Raw genomic sequence first — 10,000 nt, 5'->3', positions numbered from 1 at the left:
CAGCCCCTTTCATGAAGGACTACTTGTGCATATTGCAAGATTTCAGTTTCTAAGTGAATGAGCAAAAGAGCATACAGCACCTGGTATTCCCAGGCGGTCTCCCATCCAAGTACTAACCAGGCCCGACCCTGCTTAGCTTCCGAGATCAGACGAGATCGGGCGTTGCCAGGCTGGTATGGCCGTACGAAATAAGTTGACAACCATAGGCTACTTATCCATATACAGATTTAGCAATTGACAATGCAAGGTGGTCTCTCTCTCTCTCTCTCTCTCTCTCTCGTGTCAAAATGAAAACAGCTTCCAGCCCCTTTCATGAAGGACTACTTGTGCATATTGCAAGATGTCAGTTTCTAAGTGAATGAGCAAAAGAGCATACAGCACCTGGTATTCCAAGGCGGTCTCCCATCCAAGTACTAACCAGGCCCGACCCTGCTTAGCTTCCGAGATCAGACGAGATCGGGCGTTGCCAGGCTGGTATGGCCGTACGAAATAAGTTGACAACCATAGGCTACTTATCCATATACAGATTTGGCAATTGACAATGCAAGGTGGTCTCTCTCTCTCTCTCTCTCTCTCGTGTCAAAATGAAAACAGCTTCCAGCCCCTTTCATGAAGGACTACTTGTGCATATTGCAAGATTTCAGTTTCTAAGTGAATGAGCAAAAGAGCATACAGCACCTGGTATTCCCAGGCGGTCTCCCATCCAAGTACTAACCAGGCCCGACCCTGCTTAGCTTACGAGATCAGACGAGATCGGGCGTTGCCAGGCTGGTATGGCCGTACGAAATAAGTTGACAACCATAGGCTACTTATCCATATACAGATTTAGCAATTGACAATGCAAGGTGGTCTCTCTCTCTCTCGTGTCAAAATGAAAACAGCTTCCAGCCCCTTTCATGAAGGACTACTTGTGCATATTGCAAGATTTCAGTTTCTAAGTGAATGAGCAAAAGAGCATACAGCACCTGGTATTCCCAGGCGGTCTCCCATCCAAGTACTAACCAGGCCCGACCCTGCTTAGCTTCCGAGATCAGACGAGATCGGGCGTTGCCAGGCTGGTATGGCCGTACGAAATAAGTTGACAACCATAGGCTACTTATCCATATACAGATTTAGCAATTGACAATGCAAGGTGGTCTCTCTCTCTCTCTCTCTCTCTCTCTCTCTCTCTCGTGTCAAAATGAAAACAGCTTCCAGCCCCTTTCATGAAGGACTACTTGTGCATATTGCAAGATGTCAGTTTCTAAGTGAATGAGCAAAAGAGCATACAGCACCTGGTATTCCCAGGCGGTCTCCCATCCAAGTACTAACCAGGCCCGACCCTGCTTAGCTTCCGAGATCAGACGAGATCGGGCGTTGCCAGGCTGGTATGGCCGTACGAAATAAGTTGACAACCATAGGCTACTTATCCATATACAGATTTAGCAATTGACAATGCAAGGTGGTCTCTCTCTCTCTCGTGTCAAAATGAAAACAGCTTCCAGCCCCTTTCATGAAGGACTACTTGTGCATATTGCAAGATTTCAGTTTCTAAGTGAATGAGCAAAAGAGCATACAGCACCTGGTATTCCCAGGCGGTCTCCCATCCAAGTACTAACCAGGCCCGACCCTGCTTAGCTTCCGAGATCAGACGAGATCGGGCGTTGCCAGGCTGGTATGGCCGTACGAAATAAGTTGACAACCATAGGCTACTTATCCATATACAGATTTAGCAATTGACAATGCAAGGTGGTCTCTCTCTCTCTCTCTCTCTCTCTCTCGTGTCAAAATGAAAACAGCTTCCAGCCCCTTTCATGAAGGACTACTTGTGCATATTGCAAGATGTCAGTTTCTAAGTGAATGAGCAAAAGAGCATACAGCACCTGGTATTCCAAGGCGGTCTCCCATCCAAGTACTAACCAGGCCCGACCCTGCTTAGCTTCCGAGATCAGACGAGATCGGGCGTTGCCAGGCTGGTATGGCCGTACGAAATAAGTTGACAACCATAGGCTACTTATCCATATACAGATTTGGCAATTGACAATGCAAGGTGGTCTCTCTCTCTCTCTCTCTCTCGTGTCAAAATGAAAACAGCTTCCAGCCCCTTTCATGAAGGACTACTTGTGCATATTGCAAGATTTCAGTTTCTAAGTGAATGAGCAAAAGAGCATACAGCACCTGGTATTCCCAGGCGGTCTCCCATCCAAGTACTAACCAGGCCCGACCCTGCTTAGCTTACGAGATCAGACGAGATCGGGCGTTGCCAGGCTGGTATGGCCGTACGAAATAAGTTGACAACCATAGGCTACTTATCCATATACAGATTTAGCAATTGACAATGCAAGGTGGTCTCTCTCTCTCTCGTGTCAAAATGAAAACAGCTTCCAGCCCCTTTCATGAAGGACTACTTGTGCATATTGCAAGATTTCAGTTTCTAAGTGAATGAGCAAAAGAGCATACAGCACCTGGTATTCCCAGGCGGTCTCCCATCCAAGTACTAACCAGGCCCGACCCTGCTTAGCTTCCGAGATCAGACGAGATCGGGCGTTGCCAGGCTGGTATGGCCGTACGAAATAAGTTGACAACCATAGGCTACTTATCCATATACAGATTTAGCAATTGACAATGCAAGGTGGTCTCTCTCTCTCTCTCTCTCTCTCTCTCTCTCGTGTCAAAATGAAAACAGCTTCCAGCCCCTTTCATGAAGGACTACTTGTGCATATTGCAAGATTTCAGTTTCTAAGTGAATGAGCAAAAGAGCATACAGCACCTGGTATTCCCAGGCGGTCTCCCATCCAAGTACTAACCAGGCCCGACCCTGCTTAGCTTCCGAGATCAGACGAGATCGGGCGTTGCCAGGCTGGTATGGCCGTACGAAATAAGTTGACAACCATAGGCTACTTATCCATATACAGATTTAGCAATTGACAATGCAAGGTGGTCTCTCTCTCTCTCGTGTCAAAATGAAAACAGCTTCCAGCCCCTTTCATGAAGGACTACTTGTGCATATTGCAAGATTTCAGTTTCTAAGTGAATGAGCAAAAGAGCATACAGCACCTGGTATTCCCAGGCGGTCTCCCATCCAAGTACTAACCAGGCCCGACCCTGCTTAGCTTCCGAGATCAGACGAGATCGGGCGTTGCCAGGCTGGTATGGCCGTACGAAATAAGTTGACAACCATAGGCTACTTATCCATATACAGATTTAGCAATTGACAATGCAAGGTGGTCTCTCTCTCTCTCTCTCTCTCTCTCTCTCTCTCTCTCTCTCGTGTCAAAATGAAAACAGCTTCCAGCCCCTTTCATGAAGGACTACTTGTGCATATTGCAAGATTTCAGTTTCTAAGTGAATGAGCAAAAGAGCATACAGCACCTGGTATTCCCAGGCGGTCTCCCATCCAAGTACTAACCAGGCCCGATCCTGCTTAGCTTCCGAGATCAGACGAGATCGGGCGTTGCCAGGCTGGTATGGCCGTACGAAATAAGTTGACACCATAGGCTACTTATCCATATACAGATTTAGCAATTGACAATGCAAGGTGGTCTCTCTCTCTCTCTCTCTCGTGTCAAAATGAAAACAGCTTCCAGCCCCTTTCATGAAGGACTACTTGTGCATATTGCAAGATGTCAGTTTCTAAGTTAATGAGCAAAAGAGCATACAGCACCTGGTATTCCCAGGCGTCTCCCATCCAAGTACTAACAAGGCCCGACCCTGCTTATCTTCCGAGATCAGACGAGATCGGGTGTTGCCAGGCTGGTATGGCCGTACGAAATAAGTTGACAACCATAGGCTACTTATCCATATACAGATTTAGCAATTGACAATGCAAGGTGGTCTCTCTCTCTCTCTCTCTCTCTCTCGTGTCAAAATGAAAACAGCTTCCAGCCCCTTTCATGAAGGACTACTTGTGCATATTGCAAGATTTCAGTTTCTAAATTAATGAGCAAAAGAGCATACAGCACCTGGTATTCCCAGGCGGTCTCCCATCCAAGTACTAACCAGGCCCAACCCTGCTTAGCTTCCGAGATCAGACGAGATCAGGCGTTGCCAGGCTGGTATGGCCGTACGAAATAAGTTGACAACCATAGGCTACTTATCCATATACAGATTTAGCAATTGACAATGCAAGGTGGTCTCTCTCTCTCTCTCTCGTGTCAAAATGAAAACAGCTTCCAGCCCCTTTCATGAAGGACTACTTGTGCATATTGCAAGATTTCAGTTTCTAAGTGAATGAGCAAAAGAGCATACAGCACCTGGTATTCCCAGGCGGTCTCCCATCCAAGTACTAACCAGGCCCGACCCTGCTTAGCTTCCGAGATCAGACGAGATCAGGCGTTGCCAGGCTGGTATGGCCGTACGAAATAAGTTGACAACCATAGGCTACTTATCCATATACAGATTTAGCAATTGACAATGCAAGGTGGTCTCTCTCTCTCTCTCTCTCTCTCTCGTGTCAAAATGAAAACAGCTTCCAGCCCCTTTCATGAAGGACTACTTGTGCATATTGCAAGATTTCAGTTTCTAAGTTAATGAGCAAAAGAGCATACAGCACCTGGTATTCCCAGGCGGTCTCCCATCCAAGTACTAACAAGGCCCGACCCTGCTTATCTTCCGAGATCAGACGAGATCGGGTGTTGCCAGGCTGGTATGGCCGTACGAAATAAGTTGACAACCATAGGCTACTTATCCATATACAGATTTAGCAATTGACAATGCAAGGTGGTCTCTCTCTCTCTCGTGTCAAAATGAAAACAGCTTCCAGCCCCTTTCATGAAGGACTACTTGTGCATATTGCAAGATTTCAGTTTCTAAGTGAATGAGCAAAAGAGCATACAGCACCTGGTATTCCCAGGCGGTCTCCCATCCAAGTACTAACCAGGCCCGACCCTGCTTAGCTTCCGAGATCAGACGAGATCGGGCGTTGCCAGGCTGGTATGGCCGTACGAAATAAGTTGACAACCATAGGCTACTTATCCATATACAGATTTAGCAATTGACAATGCAAGGTGGTCTCTCTCTCTCTCTCTCTCGTGTCAAAATGAAAACAGCTTCCAGCCCCTTTCATGAAGGACTACTTGTGCATATTGCAAGATTTCAGTTTCTAAGTGAATGAGCAAAAGAGCATACAGCACCTGGTATTCCCAGGCGGTCTCCCATCCAAGTACTAACCAGGCCCGACCCTGCTTAGCTTCCGAGATCAGGCGTTGCCAGGCTGGTATGGCCGTACGAAATAAGTTGACAACCATAGGCTACTTATCCATATACAGATTTAGCAATTGACAATGCAAGGTAGTCTCTCTCTCTCTCTCTCTCTCTCTCTCTCTCTCTCGTGTCAAAATGAAAACAGCTTCCAGCCCCTTTCATGAAGGACTACTTGTGCATATTGCAAGATGTCAGTTTCTAAGTTAATGAGCAAAAGAGCATACAGCACCTGGTATTCCCAGGCGGTCTCCCATCCAAGTACTAACAAGGCCCGACCCTGCTTATCTTCCGAGATCAGACGAGATCGGGTGTTGCCAGGCTGGTATGGCCGTACGAAATAAGTTGACAACCATAGGCTACTTATCCATATACAGATTTAGCAATTGACAATGCAAGGTGGTCTCTCTCTCTCTCGTGTCAAAATGAAAACAGCTTCCAGCCCCTTTCATGAAGGACTACTTGTGCATATTGCAAGATTTCAGTTTCTAAGTGAATGAGCAAAAGAGCATACAGCACCTGGTATTCCCAGGCGGTCTCCCATCCAAGTACTAACCAGGCCCGACCCTGCTTAGCTTCCGAGATCAGACGAGATCGGGCGTTGCCAGGCTGGTATGGCCGTACGAAATAAGTTGACAACCATAGGCTACTTATCCATATACAGATTTGGCAATTGACAATGCAAGGTGGTCTCTCTCTCTTTCTCTCTCTCTCTCTCTCGTGTCAAAATGAAAACAGCTTCCAGCCCCTTTCATGAAGGACTACTTGTGCATATTGCAAGATTTCAGTTTCTAAGTGAATGAGCAAAAGAGCATACAGCACCTGGTATTCCCAGGCGGTCTCCCATCCAAGTACTAACCAGGCCCGACCCTGCTTAGCTTACGAGATCAGACGAGATCGGGCGTTGCCAGGCTGGTATGGCCGTACGAAATAAGTTGACAACCATAGGCTACTTATCCATATACAGATTTGGCAATTGACAATGCAAGGTGGTCTCTCTCTCGTGTCAAAATGAAAACAGCTTCCAGCCCCTTTCATGAAGGACTACTTGTGCATATTGCAAGATTTCAGTTTCTAAGTGAATGAGCATACAGCACCTGGTATTCCCAGGCGGTCTCCCATCCAAGTACTAACCAGGCCCGACCCTGCTTAGCTTCCGAGATCAGACGAGATCGGGCGTTGCCAGGCTGGTATGGCCGTACGAAATAAGTTGACAACCATAGGCTACTTATCCATATACAGATTTGGCAATTGACAATGCAAGGTGGTCTCTCTCTCTCTCTCTCTCTCTCTCTCTCTCTCTCTCTCTCTCTCTCTCTCTCTCTCTCGTGTCAAAATGAAAACAGCTTCCAGCCCCTTTCATGAAGGACTACTTGTGCATATTGCAAGATTTCAGTTTCTAAGTGAATGAGCAAAAGAGCATACAGCACCTGGTATTCCCAGGCGGTCTCCCATCCAAGTACTAACCAGGCCCGACCCTGCTTAGCTTCCGAGATCGGGCGTTGCCAGGCTGGTATGGCCGTACGAAATAAGTTGACAACCATAGGCTACTTATCCATATACAGATTTAGCAATTGACAATGCAAGGTGGTCTCTCTCTCTCTCGTGTCAAAATGAAAACAGCTTCCAGCCCCTTTCATGAAGGACTACTTGTGCATATTGCAAGATTTCAGTTTCTAAGTGAATGAGCAAAAGAGCATACAGCACCTGGTATTCCCAGGCGGTCTCCCATCCAAGTACTAACCAGGCCCGACCCTGCTTAGCTTTCGAGATCGGGCGTTGCCAGGCTGGTATGGCCGTACGAAATAAGTTGACAACCATAGGCTACTTATCCATATACAGATTTAGCAATTGACAATGCAAGGTGGTCTCTCTCTCTCTCGTGTCAAAATGAAAACAGCTTCCAGCCCCTTTCATGAAGGACTACTTGTGCATATTGCAAGATTTCAGTTTCTAAGTGAATGAGCAAAAGAGCATACAGCACCTGGTATTCCCAGGCGGTCTCCCATCCAAGTACTAACCAGCCCGACCCTGCTTAGCTTCCGAGATCAGACGAGATCGGACGTTGCCAGGCTGGTATGGCCGTACGAAATAAGTTGACAACCATAGGCTACTTATCCATATACAGATTTAGCAATTGACAATGCAAGGTAGTCTCTCTCTCTCTCTCTCTCGTGTCAAAATGAAAACAGCTTCCAGCCCCTTTCATGAAGGACTACTTGTGCATATTGCAAGATGTCAGTTTCTAAGTGAATGAGCAAAAGAGCATACAGCACCTGGTATTCCCAGGCGGTCTCCCATCCAAGTACTAACCAGGCCCGACCCTGCTTAGCTTCCGAGATCAGACGAGATCGGGCGTTGCCAGGCTGGTATGGCCGTACGAAATAAGTTGACAACCATAGGCTACTTATCCATATACAGATTTGGCAATTGACAATGCAAGGTGGTCTCTCTCTCTCTCTCTCTCTCTCTCTCTCTCTCTCTCTCTCGTGTCAAAATGAAAACAGCTTCCAGCCCCTTTCATATAGGACTACTTGTGCATATTGCAAGATTTCAGTTTCTAAGTGAATGAGCAAAAGAGCATACAGCACCTGGTATTCCCAGGCGGTCTCCCATCCAAGTACTAACCAGGCCCGACCCTGCTTAGCTTCCGAGATCGGGCGTTGCCAGGCTGGTATGGCCGTACGAAATAAGTTGACAACCATAGGCTACTTATCCATATACAGATTTAGCAATTGACAATGCAAGGTGGTCTCTCTCTCTCTCGTGTCAAAATGAAAACAGCTTCCAGCCCCTTTCATGAAGGACTACTTGTGCATATTGCAAGATTTCAGTTTCTAAGTGAATGAGCAAAAGAGCATACAGCACCTGGTATTCCCAGGCGGTCTCCCATCCAAGTACTAACCAGCCCGACCCTGCTTAGCTTCCGAGATCAGACGAGATCGGACGTTGCCAGGCTGGTATGGCCGTACGAAATAAGTTGACAACCATAGGCTACTTATCCATATACAGATTTAGCAATTGACAATGCAAGGTAGTCTCTCTCTCTCTCTCTCTCTCTCGTGTCAAAATGAAAACAGCTTCCAGCCCCTTTCATGAAGGACTACTTGTGCATATTGCAAGATGTCAGTTTCTAAGTGAATGAGCAAAAGAGCATACAGCACCTGGTATTCCCAGGCGGTCTCCCATCCAAGTACTAACCAGGCCCGACCCTGCTTAGCTTCCGAGATCAGACGAGATCGGGCGTTGCCAGGCTGGTATGGCCGTACAAAATACGTTGACAACCATAGGCTACTTATCCATATACAGATTTAGCAATTGACAATGCAAGGTAGTCTCTCTCTCTCTCTCTCTCTCGTGTCAAAATGAAAACAGCTTCCAGCCCCTTTCATGAAGGACTACTTGTGCATATTGCAAGATGTCAGTTTCTAAGTGAATGAGCAAAAGAGCATACAGCACCTGGTATTCCCAGGCGGTCTCCCATCCAAGTACTAACCAGGCCCGACCCTGCTTAGCTTCCGAGATCAGACGAGATCGGGCTTTGCCAGGCTGGTATGGCCGTACTAAATAAGTTGACAACCATAGGCTACTTATCCATATACAGATTTAGCAATTGACAATGCAAGGTAGTCTCTCTCTCTCTCTCTCTCTCTCTCTCTCGTGTCAAAATGAAAACAGCTTCCAGCCCCTTTCATGAAGGACTACTTGTGCATATTGCAAGATGTCAGTTTCTAAGTGAATGAGCAAAAGAGCATACAGCACCTGGTATTCCCAGGCGGTCTCCCATCCAAGTACTAACCAGGCCCGACCCTGCTTAGCTTCCGAGATCAGACGAGATCGGGCGTTGCCAGGCTGGTATGGCCGTACGAAATAAGTTGACAACCATAGGCTACTTATCCATATACAGATTTAGCAATTGACAATGCAAGGTGGTCTCTCTCTCTCTCTCTCTCTCGTGTCAAAATGAAAACAGCTTCCAGCCCCTTTCATGAAGGACTACTTGTGAATATTGCAAGATTTCAGTTTCTAAGTGAATGAGCAAAAGAGCATACAGCACCTGGTATTCCCAGGCGGTCTCCCATCCAAGTACTAACCAGGCCCGACCCTGCTTAGCTTCCGAGATCAGACGAGATCAGGCGTTGCCAGGCTGGTATGGCCGTACGAAATAAGTTGACAACCATAGGCTACTTATCCATATACAGATTTAGCAATTGACAATGCAAGGTGGTCTCTCTCTCTCTCTCTCTCTCTCTCGTGTCAAAATGAAAACAGCTTCCAGCCCCTTTCATGAAGGACTACTTGTGCATATTGCAAGATTTCAGTTTCTTAGTGAATGAGCAAAAGAGCATACAGCACCTGGTATACCCAGGCGGTCTCCCATCCAAGTACTAACCAGGCCCGACCCTGCTTAGCTTCCGAGATCAGACGAGATCGGGCGTTGCCAGGCTGGTATGGCCGTACGAAATAAGTTGACAACCATAGACTACTTATCCATATACAGATTTAGCAATTGACAATGCAAGGTGGTCTCTCTCTCTCTCTCTCTCGTGTCAAAATGAAAACAGCTTCCAGCCCCTTTCATGAAGGACTACTTGTGCATATTGCAAGATTTCAGTTTCTAAGTGAATGAGCAAAAGAGCATACGGCACCTGGTATTCCCAGGCGGTCTCCCATCCAAGTACTAACCAGGCCCGACCCTGCTTAGCTTCCGAGATCAGACGAGATCGGGCGTTGCCAGGCTGGTATGGCCGTACGAAATAAGTTGACAACCATAGGCTACTTATCCATATACAGATTTAGCAATTGACAATGCAAGGTAGTC

The 10,000-nt window shown here is 46.9% G+C and overlaps 23 non-coding genes and 11 pseudogenes across 23 annotated transcripts; all 34 read right to left on the bottom strand.

Moving 5' to 3' along the window:
• Positions 1-68: 68 nt before the first annotated feature.
• On the bottom strand, positions 69-187 carry LOC146231742 (5S ribosomal RNA). The gene has a single exon (XR_014744275.1). It is a non-coding gene; the product is annotated as a 5S ribosomal RNA (ribosomal RNA).
• A 182-nt stretch (positions 188-369) lies between these two features.
• LOC146231741 (5S ribosomal RNA) lies at positions 370-488 on the bottom strand. Its single transcript, XR_014746017.1, has one exon. It is a non-coding gene; the product is annotated as a 5S ribosomal RNA (ribosomal RNA).
• Positions 489-666: 178 nt separating this feature from the next.
• LOC146231740 (5S ribosomal RNA) lies at positions 667-785 on the bottom strand (annotated as a pseudogene).
• Positions 786-953: 168 nt separating this feature from the next.
• On the bottom strand, positions 954-1,072 carry LOC146231739 (5S ribosomal RNA). The gene has a single exon (XR_014744274.1). It is a non-coding gene; the product is annotated as a 5S ribosomal RNA (ribosomal RNA).
• Positions 1,073-1,262: 190 nt separating this feature from the next.
• Positions 1,263-1,381, bottom strand: LOC146231738 (5S ribosomal RNA). The gene has a single exon (XR_014744273.1). It is a non-coding gene; the product is annotated as a 5S ribosomal RNA (ribosomal RNA).
• A 168-nt stretch (positions 1,382-1,549) lies between these two features.
• Positions 1,550-1,668, bottom strand: LOC146231737 (5S ribosomal RNA). The gene has a single exon (XR_014744271.1). It is a non-coding gene; the product is annotated as a 5S ribosomal RNA (ribosomal RNA).
• Positions 1,669-1,850: 182 nt separating this feature from the next.
• On the bottom strand, positions 1,851-1,969 carry LOC146231736 (5S ribosomal RNA). The gene has a single exon (XR_014746016.1). It is a non-coding gene; the product is annotated as a 5S ribosomal RNA (ribosomal RNA).
• A 176-nt stretch (positions 1,970-2,145) lies between these two features.
• On the bottom strand, positions 2,146-2,264 carry LOC146231735 (5S ribosomal RNA; annotated as a pseudogene).
• A 168-nt stretch (positions 2,265-2,432) lies between these two features.
• Positions 2,433-2,551, bottom strand: LOC146231734 (5S ribosomal RNA). The gene has a single exon (XR_014744269.1). It is a non-coding gene; the product is annotated as a 5S ribosomal RNA (ribosomal RNA).
• A 186-nt stretch (positions 2,552-2,737) lies between these two features.
• Positions 2,738-2,856, bottom strand: LOC146231733 (5S ribosomal RNA). The gene has a single exon (XR_014744268.1). It is a non-coding gene; the product is annotated as a 5S ribosomal RNA (ribosomal RNA).
• Positions 2,857-3,024: 168 nt separating this feature from the next.
• Positions 3,025-3,143, bottom strand: LOC146231732 (5S ribosomal RNA). The gene has a single exon (XR_014744267.1). It is a non-coding gene; the product is annotated as a 5S ribosomal RNA (ribosomal RNA).
• A 196-nt stretch (positions 3,144-3,339) lies between these two features.
• On the bottom strand, positions 3,340-3,458 carry LOC146231731 (5S ribosomal RNA). The gene has a single exon (XR_014744601.1). It is a non-coding gene; the product is annotated as a 5S ribosomal RNA (ribosomal RNA).
• Positions 3,459-3,631: 173 nt separating this feature from the next.
• Positions 3,632-3,749, bottom strand: LOC146231730 (5S ribosomal RNA; annotated as a pseudogene).
• A 180-nt stretch (positions 3,750-3,929) lies between these two features.
• Positions 3,930-4,048, bottom strand: LOC146231729 (5S ribosomal RNA). Its single transcript, XR_014745471.1, has one exon. It is a non-coding gene; the product is annotated as a 5S ribosomal RNA (ribosomal RNA).
• A 172-nt stretch (positions 4,049-4,220) lies between these two features.
• On the bottom strand, positions 4,221-4,339 carry LOC146231728 (5S ribosomal RNA). Its single transcript, XR_014745733.1, has one exon. It is a non-coding gene; the product is annotated as a 5S ribosomal RNA (ribosomal RNA).
• A 180-nt stretch (positions 4,340-4,519) lies between these two features.
• LOC146231727 (5S ribosomal RNA) lies at positions 4,520-4,638 on the bottom strand. Its single transcript, XR_014746039.1, has one exon. It is a non-coding gene; the product is annotated as a 5S ribosomal RNA (ribosomal RNA).
• A 168-nt stretch (positions 4,639-4,806) lies between these two features.
• LOC146231726 (5S ribosomal RNA) lies at positions 4,807-4,925 on the bottom strand. Its single transcript, XR_014744266.1, has one exon. It is a non-coding gene; the product is annotated as a 5S ribosomal RNA (ribosomal RNA).
• Positions 4,926-5,099: 174 nt separating this feature from the next.
• LOC146231725 (5S ribosomal RNA) lies at positions 5,100-5,208 on the bottom strand (annotated as a pseudogene).
• A 190-nt stretch (positions 5,209-5,398) lies between these two features.
• LOC146231724 (5S ribosomal RNA) lies at positions 5,399-5,517 on the bottom strand. Its single transcript, XR_014746038.1, has one exon. It is a non-coding gene; the product is annotated as a 5S ribosomal RNA (ribosomal RNA).
• A 168-nt stretch (positions 5,518-5,685) lies between these two features.
• Positions 5,686-5,804, bottom strand: LOC146231723 (5S ribosomal RNA). The gene has a single exon (XR_014744265.1). It is a non-coding gene; the product is annotated as a 5S ribosomal RNA (ribosomal RNA).
• A 184-nt stretch (positions 5,805-5,988) lies between these two features.
• On the bottom strand, positions 5,989-6,107 carry LOC146231722 (5S ribosomal RNA; annotated as a pseudogene).
• A 156-nt stretch (positions 6,108-6,263) lies between these two features.
• Positions 6,264-6,382, bottom strand: LOC146231721 (5S ribosomal RNA). Its single transcript, XR_014744264.1, has one exon. It is a non-coding gene; the product is annotated as a 5S ribosomal RNA (ribosomal RNA).
• Positions 6,383-6,596: 214 nt separating this feature from the next.
• Positions 6,597-6,705, bottom strand: LOC146231720 (5S ribosomal RNA; annotated as a pseudogene).
• Positions 6,706-6,873: 168 nt separating this feature from the next.
• LOC146231719 (5S ribosomal RNA) lies at positions 6,874-6,982 on the bottom strand (annotated as a pseudogene).
• A 168-nt stretch (positions 6,983-7,150) lies between these two features.
• LOC146231718 (5S ribosomal RNA) lies at positions 7,151-7,268 on the bottom strand (annotated as a pseudogene).
• A 174-nt stretch (positions 7,269-7,442) lies between these two features.
• On the bottom strand, positions 7,443-7,561 carry LOC146231717 (5S ribosomal RNA). The gene has a single exon (XR_014744263.1). It is a non-coding gene; the product is annotated as a 5S ribosomal RNA (ribosomal RNA).
• Positions 7,562-7,757: 196 nt separating this feature from the next.
• Positions 7,758-7,866, bottom strand: LOC146231716 (5S ribosomal RNA; annotated as a pseudogene).
• Positions 7,867-8,034: 168 nt separating this feature from the next.
• On the bottom strand, positions 8,035-8,152 carry LOC146231715 (5S ribosomal RNA; annotated as a pseudogene).
• A 178-nt stretch (positions 8,153-8,330) lies between these two features.
• Positions 8,331-8,449, bottom strand: LOC146231714 (5S ribosomal RNA). The gene has a single exon (XR_014745413.1). It is a non-coding gene; the product is annotated as a 5S ribosomal RNA (ribosomal RNA).
• Positions 8,450-8,625: 176 nt separating this feature from the next.
• Positions 8,626-8,744, bottom strand: LOC146231713 (5S ribosomal RNA; annotated as a pseudogene).
• A 184-nt stretch (positions 8,745-8,928) lies between these two features.
• Positions 8,929-9,047, bottom strand: LOC146231712 (5S ribosomal RNA). The gene has a single exon (XR_014744262.1). It is a non-coding gene; the product is annotated as a 5S ribosomal RNA (ribosomal RNA).
• Positions 9,048-9,223: 176 nt separating this feature from the next.
• Positions 9,224-9,342, bottom strand: LOC146231711 (5S ribosomal RNA). Its single transcript, XR_014745732.1, has one exon. It is a non-coding gene; the product is annotated as a 5S ribosomal RNA (ribosomal RNA).
• Positions 9,343-9,522: 180 nt separating this feature from the next.
• On the bottom strand, positions 9,523-9,641 carry LOC146231710 (5S ribosomal RNA). The gene has a single exon (XR_014746238.1). It is a non-coding gene; the product is annotated as a 5S ribosomal RNA (ribosomal RNA).
• Positions 9,642-9,815: 174 nt separating this feature from the next.
• On the bottom strand, positions 9,816-9,934 carry LOC146231709 (5S ribosomal RNA). Its single transcript, XR_014743000.1, has one exon. It is a non-coding gene; the product is annotated as a 5S ribosomal RNA (ribosomal RNA).
• Positions 9,935-10,000: the final 66 nt, after the last annotated feature.

The sequence above is a fragment of the Hypomesus nipponensis genome, chromosome 24 (genome assembly GCF_054491055.1).
Source record: "Hypomesus nipponensis isolate SF chromosome 24, ASM5449105v1, whole genome shotgun sequence".
Classification (NCBI taxonomy): domain Eukaryota; kingdom Metazoa; phylum Chordata; class Actinopteri; order Osmeriformes; family Osmeridae; genus Hypomesus; species Hypomesus nipponensis.
The sequence above is the reverse complement of the archived record's forward strand: the minus strand, read 5'-3'. Positions and strand labels throughout refer to the sequence as shown.